This window comes from Orbicella faveolata, unplaced genomic scaffold (genome assembly GCF_042242905.1).
Source record: "Orbicella faveolata isolate gen_17 unplaced genomic scaffold, um_ofav_v1 contig_12, whole genome shotgun sequence".
Lineage (NCBI taxonomy): Eukaryota > Metazoa > Cnidaria > Anthozoa > Scleractinia > Merulinidae > Orbicella > Orbicella faveolata.
In genome coordinates, this window is record NW_028301539.1 from 21,815,621 (window position 1) to 21,828,941 (window position 13,321).

Here is a 13,321-nt window from a genome sequence, read left to right on the forward strand (position 1 = left end):
TATTACTGAGAGTCTGTATTTTTGCCGACGGCTTAATTTAGCTATGCAGTCATTTTATTGGCAGTAGCTTTACCAGTCTTCAACCAATTTAACCTCGGAATTCACAAAAGCATTTCGCCAAACCGAATAAATTGAACTAACAAAACGAGGAAATCTCCATACTTTGTAATCACAATATGCAAATATTCACATAGGAACAAAAGTAAATTTAGCAAATCCTGTTCGCTTCGGCTTAAAATGGTTTGTAGACCTTTCTTGGTTCAGTTTTCAACAACAGAAGAACAAATTTTAGCAGTCTACGAAGCGGCAGTGCTAACTAAACCAGAGAAAACTTCAAAACTCGCCCGGCCGTGTTTACAAGTACGATTCTGGTTAAGCTTATTTTTAGATGTGAGGTTATAAGCTTAAATTGACGACGAAAATCGATAGAAAACATAATTTGTTTACAACTTACAGCAACCTCCAAAGCGACCCACGTGTTATTGTTTAAAGACGAGCGAAATTAAAACGATGCAATTTTTAAAATCTCTTACAGCATGGCTTCAAATAAGGAAGACTTTTAATCGATTCCAATTGAAAATAAGCTTATATCGCCGAGGAAACTTGTTAATTTTCATACCAAACGCAACAACAAAAGTCACTTACCGCAAGTTGGCAATTCAGTTCGGCCAGTGTAAATCTTCCGGGCAGAAACTTGCAGCAAAAGTTGTGAAGACTAAACTGAAGTTATATTTTCGATAGATCAACGAATCAACCACTTCTTTCCGCTACGTTTACTGTTTTGCAATTTCTCTAAAACACGCGGGTACGTTTGATTTCTCTAATGTTCATCACCTGACCAAATCAGGTGACTTTTGAATTTTTTTGCACGGCTGCACAGCATCACGTTCGCGCGAATTTTGAACTTGGCCATGGGGAGTTCGGCAGTCTTCTGAATCAATTTGTCGGGTACTTTCGCCTCCTTTCTATAGCCCTCGTTAGCTTTGGTTCACGGCATTGTTCGGTATTATTTCACCTCCTTTCTCTAGCCCTTGACTAGCTATAATTCACGGCATTGTTCAGTACTGTTTCGCCTCCTTCCCCAGCGCTGGCCCGCTCAGTCTTTTTCGCGATCTTCTTCGCTACTTCTTTGCCTGTTAATTCTTGCTTTCTGTCCTTTGCTTCAGCGCAACCCTGTCTTAAAAATATTAAATCAACCTCCGCTATCGTTTTTCTTTAAAAATCCCGCCAAGAAAAATGGCATTCACACGCTACCAACTGAGGGTGCATGTCTCTGTCAACCTATTAGCTGGAGTATGACCGCCATCTTGCGCGACTCCGTCGTCGTCGTCGCCGTCGTGCGTACGCGCCCACGAGCAATACCGCTAGCCATGATAACCATGAGAAAATCAATTCATGGGTTTCCTTTTCTTCCCTATATGGGTATGGGGCTCCGCCGGAGCTCCGCTATGATATCAGCACTTCAGGAAGCTCTGGTGCAGTTGATAGAGACAGGAAAATGGAAGAAAAAAAAATTAAAATAGCTTACAATAATACAGTCGTAATCTGGATAAGGATTGAATGAAACTAACTTGCTATTTAAATGCGGTTAAGGAAACGTGGGCCCCAGGTAGAATATTGAGATCAACTAGAAATATGTCAATGCAAGCTAATTGACTTTGTGAAGTTAAGGTTCTGCGAATTTAATCAAAAGTCTTTGTTGTGCATACCCTGTAGTGACCACGAATGCGACAATGACCATAAAAGAACTATACGGGTACAAGAAGATTGGCTGTCCAGCTATTCTAAAGAGAATGTCATTTCGGAGAAAATCGAAAACCCATTTCTTAGACATTCCTGTGGATATTCAGTGGAGAAAAACAGAGAGAAATATTCCTTTGAAAATGAATATGAATCCTTTTTCCTTTGTACAGTGTCATCAGTCCCACAGAGTGTTTAAAGTAAGAGTCACTTGGGTCTTTGATGCAGAGTATCGTTTCAACTACAAAATTGCTTCTGTCGCGGTTAAATTCCCCCGTTTCATCGTTACTCGTCTTTTTAGAGAACTCCGTATGAGAACACTGAATAATAGACTTTTTAGTTTGGGCGGTTTGTTGCCCCATTTCAAACCATGTGATGATACTCTTGAGAATTCCTGCTCACAAATTTTCAAATAGTCGCGTGTATATGATTGAATAATTCCTAGGTGGATAAAAGAAGAATAAAAGACTGATCGCGCTATTTGGAATTATGTCAATTTTGTTGATTATCGTTTCCAGGTAATTCTTCACTTACCACATTTACCAATATAAGAGGCAGGGTTTCATCTACCAGTATAAAAGCAAGGCTAAGATATCGGTTGAACCTCAGCCGTTTTACGATATTTTCTTCTTGGGTTATCAAACACTCCTCTCCTGGATATGTAGTACTGGCTTTGAGAGTGAGAGAGTGTGTGAGAGAGAAAAGACAATAAGACATCCTGATGGTAGTTTAAAAAGATGACGATAAAATTAATGATTGTAAGTTTCTAATGGGAATTTTGAGAACGGAGAGTCAGTGTGTTGCAAACAATACTAAAAAGAGCCGGCTATGAAGATCGCATTCATTGATGTACAGCAAGGTTTTTCTTAGGAATTTCATTGTGCGTGAGACACACTAGCATTCACCCAAGATCAATCAATACATCGAAAATTAAACACAACTAGCACAAAATTGAAATTAAAGAACGATAATTACTACTCATGTCTCTTGATGCGTACCAGGATAAATATTTTAGCCCAAAATCGATCATCAGTAACTAGAAATTCTGAGATGAAGGCCGAGGCATAAACAGCAAAAAGACGATCAAAATGAAACAATATTTTTGCTTGTTAAAAAATTTAATGTGGGAATTTTAGTTCAAAACGTACTTGACGATTCTTTAATTAGCAGTAAACTGAGTAACCGACATTTTGACTTAGCCACTTTCTTGCCACCAGTATGGAACAAAGAAACAAAACTTGGAAGATTTGAATATGACATAAGTGACCTACCTGTAATTGCAATTAGGTAATTTTTCAGGTCAAAGAAGAACAGAAAATTTTATTTAGGTTAGGGTTCATTTTGGCAGTAACGTTGCATTCGTAGATGTTGGTGGCCATCGTAGTGGCACGATAGCTTATTAGCAGCGGAGTGTTTTGGGGAACTAACCATTGCCTTTTGAAAGTAACGTATTTAAAAGAATAACCTATTTGATCATCCATCTTTTCTGTTGTTGAACTTGCAATTTTCTTGCAAAATGTTCGCATTTCTCGTTAAGCGAGTAACTAAAAAGATAAGGGAGTGGAAAACTACAGTTATTTTCTCAGAAAGTAAAAAGCGTTAGGGATTCATGTGGCTGAATTTACCGATCAAACTTGGAAATTCTACTGTTAATATATTTGTAGTAATGTTCGACCAAAAATTATGCAATGCGGGGAAAAGTTCTCTAGTTGAATGTTTCTTGAAGCTACAATCGATCTACCGGCGAATGAAAAATAACTTCTACTCCATCAGGCGAAGAATTCCTTGAAAACAAGAGTTTAGCTTTCTGTCAATAATATGAAAACAAAGTACCTCTTCCTTAGAGACTGTCACTTTTGATATAATTTTTTGGTCACATTTTGTACTGCTTCAAAACACGAAATAAGACTTAATCTTATAGCAATTAATTTCAATCCTCATTTTAAAGCACGTACAACGTTTACCTAGAGAAGTACTCTTTTTTCTTTTCCTTAGTAACGCTATAGTATCCTTTATGTGACTCTTGTTTATTTATTTATTTATTTTTACAATTTCAGCGGAAAGCTACATTTATCGAGACAAATAATATCAAGCGGATAATAACCTATGTTCAAAAGGGAGGGCGATGGAATTGCTATAATAGATCACTACGGAAAAACGTATTTCTCTAAAAACTAAAGTTGACTTTTCTGATCAGCCTAGCGTTTTATTTCACTAACGTTGCATGTCGTAATCCCCGAGAGATGATGGACCCCCAGTACTTTTTCCCTGTGGCTGCTTAGAATTTCTATGAGGTATGTTAATTTTCCGGCCTTATATATGAGGTGGATAGAAAATTAATGACTGGAATTAATTTACAACCCATGGAAATGATGCCAATCAAAAAGGGGCTCCAAACTGTCTAACGAGAAATGATTCAATAGTTCTGAGTGCAACGTTCATTATCAACTGGAAATAACGATTTAGGTGACTAAAAGTTGTAAACAGCCAAATGGTGAGCCGCTTGGAGTAAGGGTTTGGGGTAATTTAGATAGTGGGTGAAATTTCAAACTAAATTGCTAGCTGAGTGACAAAGTGACCTTCTGACCAAGCCATCCTCAACGCCCCCAGTTCCGTCGTCTTAACATAAATTTAAGTTTAGTTCTTTAAAAACAATCCTATGTGCCTCCTTTTCAATCGGTGCTGCTGAAGAAACTGATTCGCTGAACTCTTAAAAATAGCAAAGTCTTATTTGTATGTACATGGAGAAGGTACCCGAGTGCAACATACTCATAACATTTTGCTTCTAAAAGCAGGAAAGTCCAAACCTGTTGTAAGTGACGCGACTGTTACCACTTTTGGGGCTCTATGTTTCTGAAAAACACCAGTTTAAATGATCCATCCTCACTAAGGGCACTAACTGGCTAATGAAAGGCCTAAAATCCCCTATCACTCATCCTCATCGTCCCGATTGGGACATAAGGTCATCACGACATTAGCTCTCTACTTCTCACGGTTCCCGGCGATCTTTTCAGCCTCCGCCCAGAGCAAACCAAGCTCTTTGAGGTCTGCGGTCACAGTCCTCCGCCAGGTGTTCTTTGGCCTTCCTCTGTGCCGCAGAAATACCTTTCTAAAACGATAAAATTTGTTTTCACACTACAACATTTTGTCAGTCGCGTATCCGAGTGACTCTTGGTTCATCATGACATTGCTCGCATTGGCCTTGAATATTGCACCAGATCAGAGGTGCTGAATTCCTTAATGTGATCTTGGTGAAAGGTTTGCAGGCTACGGGTACACTTTTACTTGTGCATGGTGATCAGACCATCCCTTACGTGTTTTCTTCCCTTTTGTTTCTTTTCTCCAAATCGAAAACAGACAAAAAAAGAAATGAAATTTATTTATTAAACTCTACTCAGTTAACTACAGTACACAGATTACAATATGACTAAATAAGCACAAGTAGTCTTTATAGTGAATGAGTGGATGGTAGAGTACAGTTCAACACAAAAAAGTAAAGAGAGGTTCTTGTTAAATAAAATAAAGACAATTTTCGTAAACTATTTTGAGAAATATGCCTTGAAAGTTCAGGCGAGTTCTACCGGTCGAGCAACCAAGATCGTTGATCAAATTTATGCAAAATTGAGCATTTTCAACAAGTAAGAGCAGAAATTTTGAAACTTGCCTGGATTTCATATTCACATAGTTTATGTTTTAATCATTTTTTTGAGCTAATCGTCAATATGATTTAGATTTGTTTTGTCTACGTTTTAGGCGTTCAAAAAATAATTTTTCATAAATTGGGTCATTTTCAGATGACTAAGCGAACCTTCGATTTTGTAGTCCCCTTTAGGAACTTTTATAAATTCGACTTCTTTCACAAATTATTCTTGGACATTGTGTTTCGCACATGAAAGCAGTAATTTGGATCATATCTTAAAACTGGCCTTGGTTGTGATGGCAAAGGCCTTTAGCAATTTGCGCAAGAAGACTACTTTGACTTTTAACGGGCGATCAAGTCACGAAGGGCAGTTTTGCAATAGAAAATTTACCCACCTTTGACAGATAAACCGGAGAAACGTTTACTACTTCTTTTTTGACCATTGTCCCTCATGCTACAGTATATCTTTTTTTTTAAAAACAATGGAAAGCAAACCTTTCAAATGCAGTGGTTTAACATTGAAATTGGATAGGCAGCGTGGTAGATATGTACAAAGTGGACAATTTGCACATTCGTGTTCTCTACGCGAACGTCATGCTTGCGTTTCGTTCTATGTTAAAACTCTCATGTACAATCTATGCGCAGCGCCTAATCACGCTAACTCAAACTTTGTTATGTAAATTTTTAGAGAAAATCTGAAGATATTGAGAGCGTTCGAGGATGATTATCGTTAAGGGTACCATCTTTGTCCTCGTAATATTGTCCGGTGTGAATGCGACAAAGAGGGATCCCAAATGGGCCAAAAGGTCGCAAGACGTTCTTCAAGCGAGAGATTCATACATCGAAAAGCTTGACAAGGTAAAGAATGAGCCAAATGCACAAAATGTTGAAGGCCTTCTTGACGTTCTCGGAAAAGTTTCTGCTCAACTTGCAGGGATCGGTAACCTTAACCTGTCCACCGTGGAAACAGACCGCATATTGCTTCAAGGACTTTTGCAGCAACCCGAGGAACCCATTGTAACCAAGTTTTTTCTGAGTAAAAAGCTGAAGGCAAACTATGACAAACGTGGACTTGGATTCATCTTAAGGACACTAACAGCACATTACGACTATGGCTGCATCACCACTCTTCTCTCACCTCCCCAATCAAAACGAGTTGACAGCACCATACCCGTAAATGCCATGTGTTCTCCGATTAAGGAAGATCTAGAGAAGCAAGACACTTTCGTCTTTTCAACGGATAAAATTTGCAGTAACATTAAGAAGTGCGCTGGAGCCCAAACACTTCACCCGTATGGTGACTCGGATGGTACAACTACAAAAGATGCTTGTACAAAGGACAATCGCTGTGACGTGGCGAAAGCGCTTCCGATGATGGGTGCCTTGCTTTGGTACAAAATCATTGCTTTCATAGCAAAGAGCTTTTGTAGCAATTCTCTTGGAAGACCCGCGAAGTCGGTGTTGACGACAGACCTCAAAGAGATTGAAAACATGGCAAACTTGGTTATGGCCTATGGGAGTACTTTTTACTGGGGAGATTTTTTTAGAAAAGCAGCTAAGGAAAAAGCTTTTTCCAATCTAAACAATGCCATGTCACTGGTGGAGGAGAGAAAAAACGCTATCAGTTTCGTATCTTTAGCCTGTATCGATCTCCAAGCGGAGGATATGTGTGCTGTTGGAAGCATTTTCAAAGCCTTCGAGTCTTTAAAAAAAATCAAGCGGGACCGAATTAATCCTCCACCGACGCGTAATTTGCGATTATATTCGAGAATTGATCATGCAAAAATGCTCGAGCTCAAGGCAGACGCTTTAGAACACATAAATCTTCTCGGGAATATCCGAAGTCTTGACGAAAACTTACAAACTGCTGTTAAAGGTATTTCAAAGTACTTTCACGGTCTTGCAAAATACGATCAAGCTATTGCCGAAGCTGACGTTACATTCCTGACGGATAAATTGAAAGAATTTGATGGCAAGGCTAAAACACTGTCTGCAAAGGTGGAAAAAGACATAAAAAATGCCATGACCGCACTGCTGGTTACGCAAGCTGCTCAAGTAATTGAAGAAAGCACTATTCTGGGGTTAAAGATTGCAGAACACGCAAATCTATTAAAAGTGATCTTTGGCGGAGTAGAGGCTGGTGACATCTACGAGCAAACAGCAGACTGAGTTGCAAGATCCTTGCAAGAACTTGCAAGAGGTTCCGCTCTCATCGCTAATCTAAAGGGTGTATACGAAGATATGTCGGGCTTGGCCAAAGACTTCAAAGATAACGCAGATCAGATTTCAAACTTAAACGACATGGTAGAAGCCATTAAGAAGAACAAGATTGAAGAAATTGGTTTTGATGCTGATAAGTTCATAAAGGGTTATGGCGATTATACTCCAAAGGTCAGTAAGGCTCGTTTGGCTCAAAACGACGCTCTTTGGGCCGCGTTTAAGGGGTCGACTTGTGATCTGTTGTTTGGTGCACAAGGTGTCTTTGCGTCTGTAAGCCAAGGCGTGGTAGGAGGGATGCTGCTGTGTGAAAGATTAGAAGGAACTCTAGCTGAATTTGCTGCGTTAAGAGAAAACATATTCGACTTCCAGTTTGATCTTGTCGATGCATTGGCTCGCGTTGTCCGTGGTAATGTCGCGAAAAAGTTATCACAATCCATAACAGTGTCAAATGACCCTCTGGATGCTAGTCAGCTTATGCTGGGTTTCTTTATGACGCAATATCGGTTTCAGTCACATGCAAGCTTGTATTGTGACAAACTGGAGTACCTCAACCAGGGCGAGAAAATCACTGATTGTAGCGTAAGCCAGGGAACGAAAACCACAATTTGTTTACCCACTGGATTTTTTACGAACGAAGATATAGACAACATCATTGCTTGTAATCCCGATACTACATACGATGTTGATGAAAGATTTGTTTACATTCCAACTCGTCCCCAATTTAATGGCGATACAGGTTATATTAATCTGCCTTCTTTGGCAAAAGGCAATTCTGTCACTTTTCGGTTACCGGCACAAAGATCCTGGTTAAGGAAATACAACTGGTTGGCCGGTGAAGAGTTCTTAGCACCCTATGTAGAAAGTTTCAAGTTCTATCTTCCACTGAAAAAGTACAAAACAGGAAATGAAAAACAGCACTCTAGAACCCGCATTGAGTTGACTTCAGTGGCGGGAAGTTAATTTAGTGAAACATCTAACGTCGTGTACAACTTACCATTTCAGGACAGTAACTACCTAACAATATACACTCAAGGTTATGATCGATGCCCAAACGGAAAAGAAGCGTCAAATCCATACAGCCTCTGTGACAATCTCCCCAAGATCTGCGACACCAATACCCGCGTACCTCCAATCACCAAAAGTATCATGCCCACCATTCTATCAACATGGAAGATTAGGTACACCGTGGAGTCTGGAGAAATAGACTTAACATGGAATGCTCCAAATCCTGCCACTAATCTCCTGATGATTGCAAAAGTAAAGCTTCGTTTTCTCCCAAATCCTAATCTGACAAAAAGGCGAGTTTTGTGGCATCACAGAGACGAAACTGCCTTTGGTTGCTGTACTGGTAATACATATCGGCCAGAATGGAGGGATAAACGGTGCGTTCCATGTCCGTCAAAGCCAAATGGTCCCACTAACTCAGTTAGTAATTTGAGAGGTTACTATTGCGAAAAGGGGAAAGAAGATGTGGCAGGCGAGCCGCCAGAAAGCAAAATACCAATGCACAATGAAAGAATAAAAACAGTAGATTTACATCAATCAACGCTTTTTGAATTCCACTCTATATCGTGTACTTTATACGCAGTTACATTTCACACATTTTCACTGATCTGTAATAATTCGAATAAAAGTATAAACATCATGTGAGTATTGTCTTTCTTTCTTGTGTGAAAATGACTGTTTTACAATCAGAGCTCTAGTGTATGGGTTCCCGCTAGGATTACTGTTAGGGAAGAAATTGTTGCACGATATAGAGAAGCATTACGTGACGACCAAAGTAAGGGATACACAGGAAACTAGGTATTTGTGGAAAGATTTGGCCATCGTGCAGATGCAAGCCCATCAGTGGGTCAGAATCGTGGCCGCCTCGATACGCTGCAAGAAATATTACTATCATGGTCAGTGACCGATATCTGGGTTTTGTGCTCGAGCTCATGTCAAAATATACTAAAAACTTATCTACTTCAGATAAAAATATTGATTTTCCACACCCTATTGAAGAGAATTGACTATGATGAAGTAAAAGCTTTTTCAGCGTCTTGTTATCTTTATTTTATTTTAGTTTTCCATATTTGTTTAATGAAACAAATATTCCCCTAGCGCTTGTTGGATATGAGATGATTACAGCCAGCTACTAGCCTCATTGGCTGTCTATCATATCACATCCACCTTGCGCACCTGGAATCATCATTAAATATATACATTTTTCCAGAAAAAAATGCCGAATCTGTAACACTATTTTAGAGTGCGTTCCTTTTTTATGACTGGGAATAGGACCTGTGATCCAAGATAGTTTGGATCACTACGCATCAAAGGAAGTGATGAATCGTTACCCAAAGTACATTCATCGTTCTTTTGACACCCTGTGATCCAAGCGATCGTGGACCAGATCTATAATCCAAATCGTGTATTTAGGAGGGTCCCGTGTATAGATAAAACCGTCCTGAAATGGGGCTCGACGAACTCTTGCCAGAAAACGTACCCTTTCACACCCTTTGAGGTGGCTCATACTACTGCTTTGGCTATACGTACAAGGGTTTGTCGATTCCTCGTTACCAGTAGAGCGAGAAACAGGAAAAAAAAAGAGAAAGAAAGAGAAACGTAGACACGAGGTCTGACGGCCTAATGCGACATGGAGATTAAATAACGTGATCCCGCCTTGCTCTCTTTCCCTCGAAATTGTTCCGTGACGTGCTTATTTCCTTGACCGAAAGAAACTGGGAACGAAAGAAGACTAACCATGGCAGAGGAAGCAAGACGCCATTTGTGAAATAAGCTTAACTTGAGTTTTGAAACGTGTTGTACTTCGTGTGGTTCAAATTAATCAGCAGTTAAGAAAAAAAAGACAGCGATTTTAGAACACTCAGGCGAAGACCTCATTTCCGAGCTTTAATTGTGAGAGGCAAGTTGATCAGGCAATAATGGTTGAATGAACGGAATATTTGCTGGCAAATAGGATTTTCATGCCTTCTTTTCGAATTGAATTGTGTACTAAATGTAAGTCAGTTATTACCTATTTGTCAGTTATTACTTATTTGAAGCAGGTTGCGTGACAACATCCGGGTTGTGAAGTAGGGGTCAAGGATGGTGCATTATCATATTATCCCCTGTGGGCTAGAACCATTAGTGACATTGAGGCAGTTATCGATTTCGCATCATCACTTTCATCAAGTGACGATGCTTTCTCTTAAAGACGCTTTCTTTTTTGCCCATCTCCGCCCTTTTTTTTTTCCAACCACTGACTAGGTATTACGATCTAGATTATAGAGTTTGCGTGTTTTTGCCCTCGCCTTTCTGGGAAGCTATTTATTGTATATATTTGGAGAAACGAAATGTCCATATTTTAATAAACGCGACTTTGGGCCTTTGCCCTTAGCCATTTTTACTCCATATTATGCCTTTTCTCTTTGTGTTGAACCCAGAAACGACCTCAGGTAAATGCATCTCATTATTTAAGTATTTAACATGTTGATGATGGAAGGGAGGGATATAGTACCTTAAGTGAGTTAATGTAACTTCAACATCCTGCCACGGCTAACCCTCTGGACATTATAATAAGACATTTAGAAGTTTCAGTTGGTCAAATTTACATCCCTCGGGGCCCGAAATGGTGTTCCAGTGCCACATCTTAGACTATGCGATGACATGCCCATATCCCCGAAACACTGGTCTCACTCTTTGACTTCCATCCGACTCGATGGACTATCTGCCAACAGATCTGCTACTGGGTCTGCGCGAATGACCGCCATTCAGAGATCTTACTAAATGCAAAATAGTTTTGATGTTTTTTTTTTATCAGAAATCAAAGCCAGGGGGAGATTCCACATCCCTTCCCTCAGCACACGGTAAAGGTTTTGAGCTTATAAGTTTTTGTACGTCCGTCCGAGGATTGTGTTTGCTTTTTGGGATACATAATACACCACCCGTACTTTACCGGGACATTCTGCCTATCTATTTCTCTCCGACCCAGTTTAAAAACTTCAAAAATAGTCTTTAAACATCCCGCCTAAATTAAAATTAGCAAGTCATCCAATCAAAACGTCGCAATGAAAGAACCACGCAGTGCGTGGCTGCAAAGAGTCAAGAATTTACATTGCAAATTATACATGTGCTCGTCGGTCGTACGCTAACGTTCGGAACTTCAGCAAGAAGGACTTGTCTTTTCTCTTCTTAGGCTTTCATTGCTTTTAAGTCTACTATCATTCCGCGAGGGATATGTCCTTCCATCTGTAGAAGCTGTTACGAAGCACAAATACATGGAATATGAACTCTCCTTCGAGAGATTTTGCAACACATGGTTGAAGTGACCGTAATTTATCGTTCGCAGGAACCACAGATTCGAAGGCGCTTTCTCGGTGAGTTTTTCTCAAGTTAAGAACTACACGCAAACGCAACACTGTATTTTCTGGAGATACTTTGGCATAGCTCGACAAATGTAGAAAACCTGATAAGGGTTTGAAGCAACAATTGCAGCACTTTTCCCTTTCATATTCACCGGCTGAAGTGACAGTGTCGTTATTATATTGTGCCTTTTTCTTTTTCGATCGTTTATAATTTCTCCACTGTCCGTCCGTCCGTCAGTTCAATTGGTTGAAAGCTGTAGAACTGTACAACTTTAGTTCGTGTTCAGTTTTTGCTATACCTTGTTAATCTGCAGTTACCAATTGTACTTGACAAAATATTCATGCAGTTTATCAGGGGATTTAAAGTGTTTTATGGCCGAAAAGTGACAAAGAATTGTTCATATTCACCGGCTCAACTGAGAATGTATTAATTGTAGGTTTTCTCTTGTCGTTGATGGTTTCTCCTCCATCTGTTCAATTCGTTGCCGTTTTTCGCATTTGAATCCCTCATTTCACATCTTAGTTAGAAATTTATCTCGAATCCCTGGCAACAAAGATCTTTCAAGGATTTGGTACCAAAGAGGTTGCATTCTTAAACACAGGGAAGTAGCTATGAATGAACCTAAGTAGTGTAAATTAAACACTTAATTTATTTGATCTCGTCTTTTTTTTCCAGGAAGAGATGTTCGTATAGCTGCAGCACCGACTTTCGTGAGACCAGCCATGACAAGGTTTGCTCAGGTCAGTTAATCTGGTTGGTTACTTGCTTGATTATTAAATGTTAATTCTTCTTAAATTGCCATACATTGCTTATAATGCAGTGTCACATAGAAATAATATCTGCTTCTTGTTATGATTTTGATTATAGTCATGTTGGCAATGAAGCGGTTATCGCGAGGATTAGCCAGGACTTGGCTATAAATATAAGTACAACGATTTCAAAATTGATTATCTAATATAACGTGACAAGAAATTGTTCACAGTCACCGGCTCAACTGAGAATTTAGTAATACACCTACCAATTAGATTCTTAGTCACTTAAAGTCTTGTCATATCATTGGTCTATACTCCTCCGTCAGTTCAAACCACTCCAATCTTTCCGTGTTTGACACATAACAGTTAAACATTAATTTCGAATCCCTGGCTCCATAGGACTTTCCCGGAATTTGCTACCAAAAGAGGTTGCATTTTTCAATCACTTGTAAATACATGTAAGCCTAAGTCATTTATTTTATAAATACTAACTTTTTTCCTTTTAATTTCTTCCAGAAAAGAGACGCTGCAATACTGAGACTCCAGAGGCCACGGTGCCCATGACAACATTATTTGAAGAAACTTGATCTTATTGGCGGCTTGATCATGGTATGTTTATTTT

General features: G+C 39.4%; 1 long non-coding RNA gene and 1 pseudogene across 1 annotated transcript; both read left to right on the forward strand.

Annotated features, from left to right (window-relative positions):
• Window positions 1–6,072: 6,072 nt before the first annotated feature.
• On the forward strand, window positions 6,073–9,250 carry LOC149117183 (uncharacterized; annotated as a pseudogene).
• Window positions 9,251–11,713: 2,463 nt separating this feature from the next.
• On the forward strand, window positions 11,714–13,321 carry LOC149117184 (uncharacterized). Its single transcript, XR_016204198.1, has 3 exons — window positions 11,714–11,958; window positions 12,623–12,687; window positions 13,216–13,321. It is a non-coding gene; the product is annotated as an uncharacterized LOC149117184 (long non-coding RNA).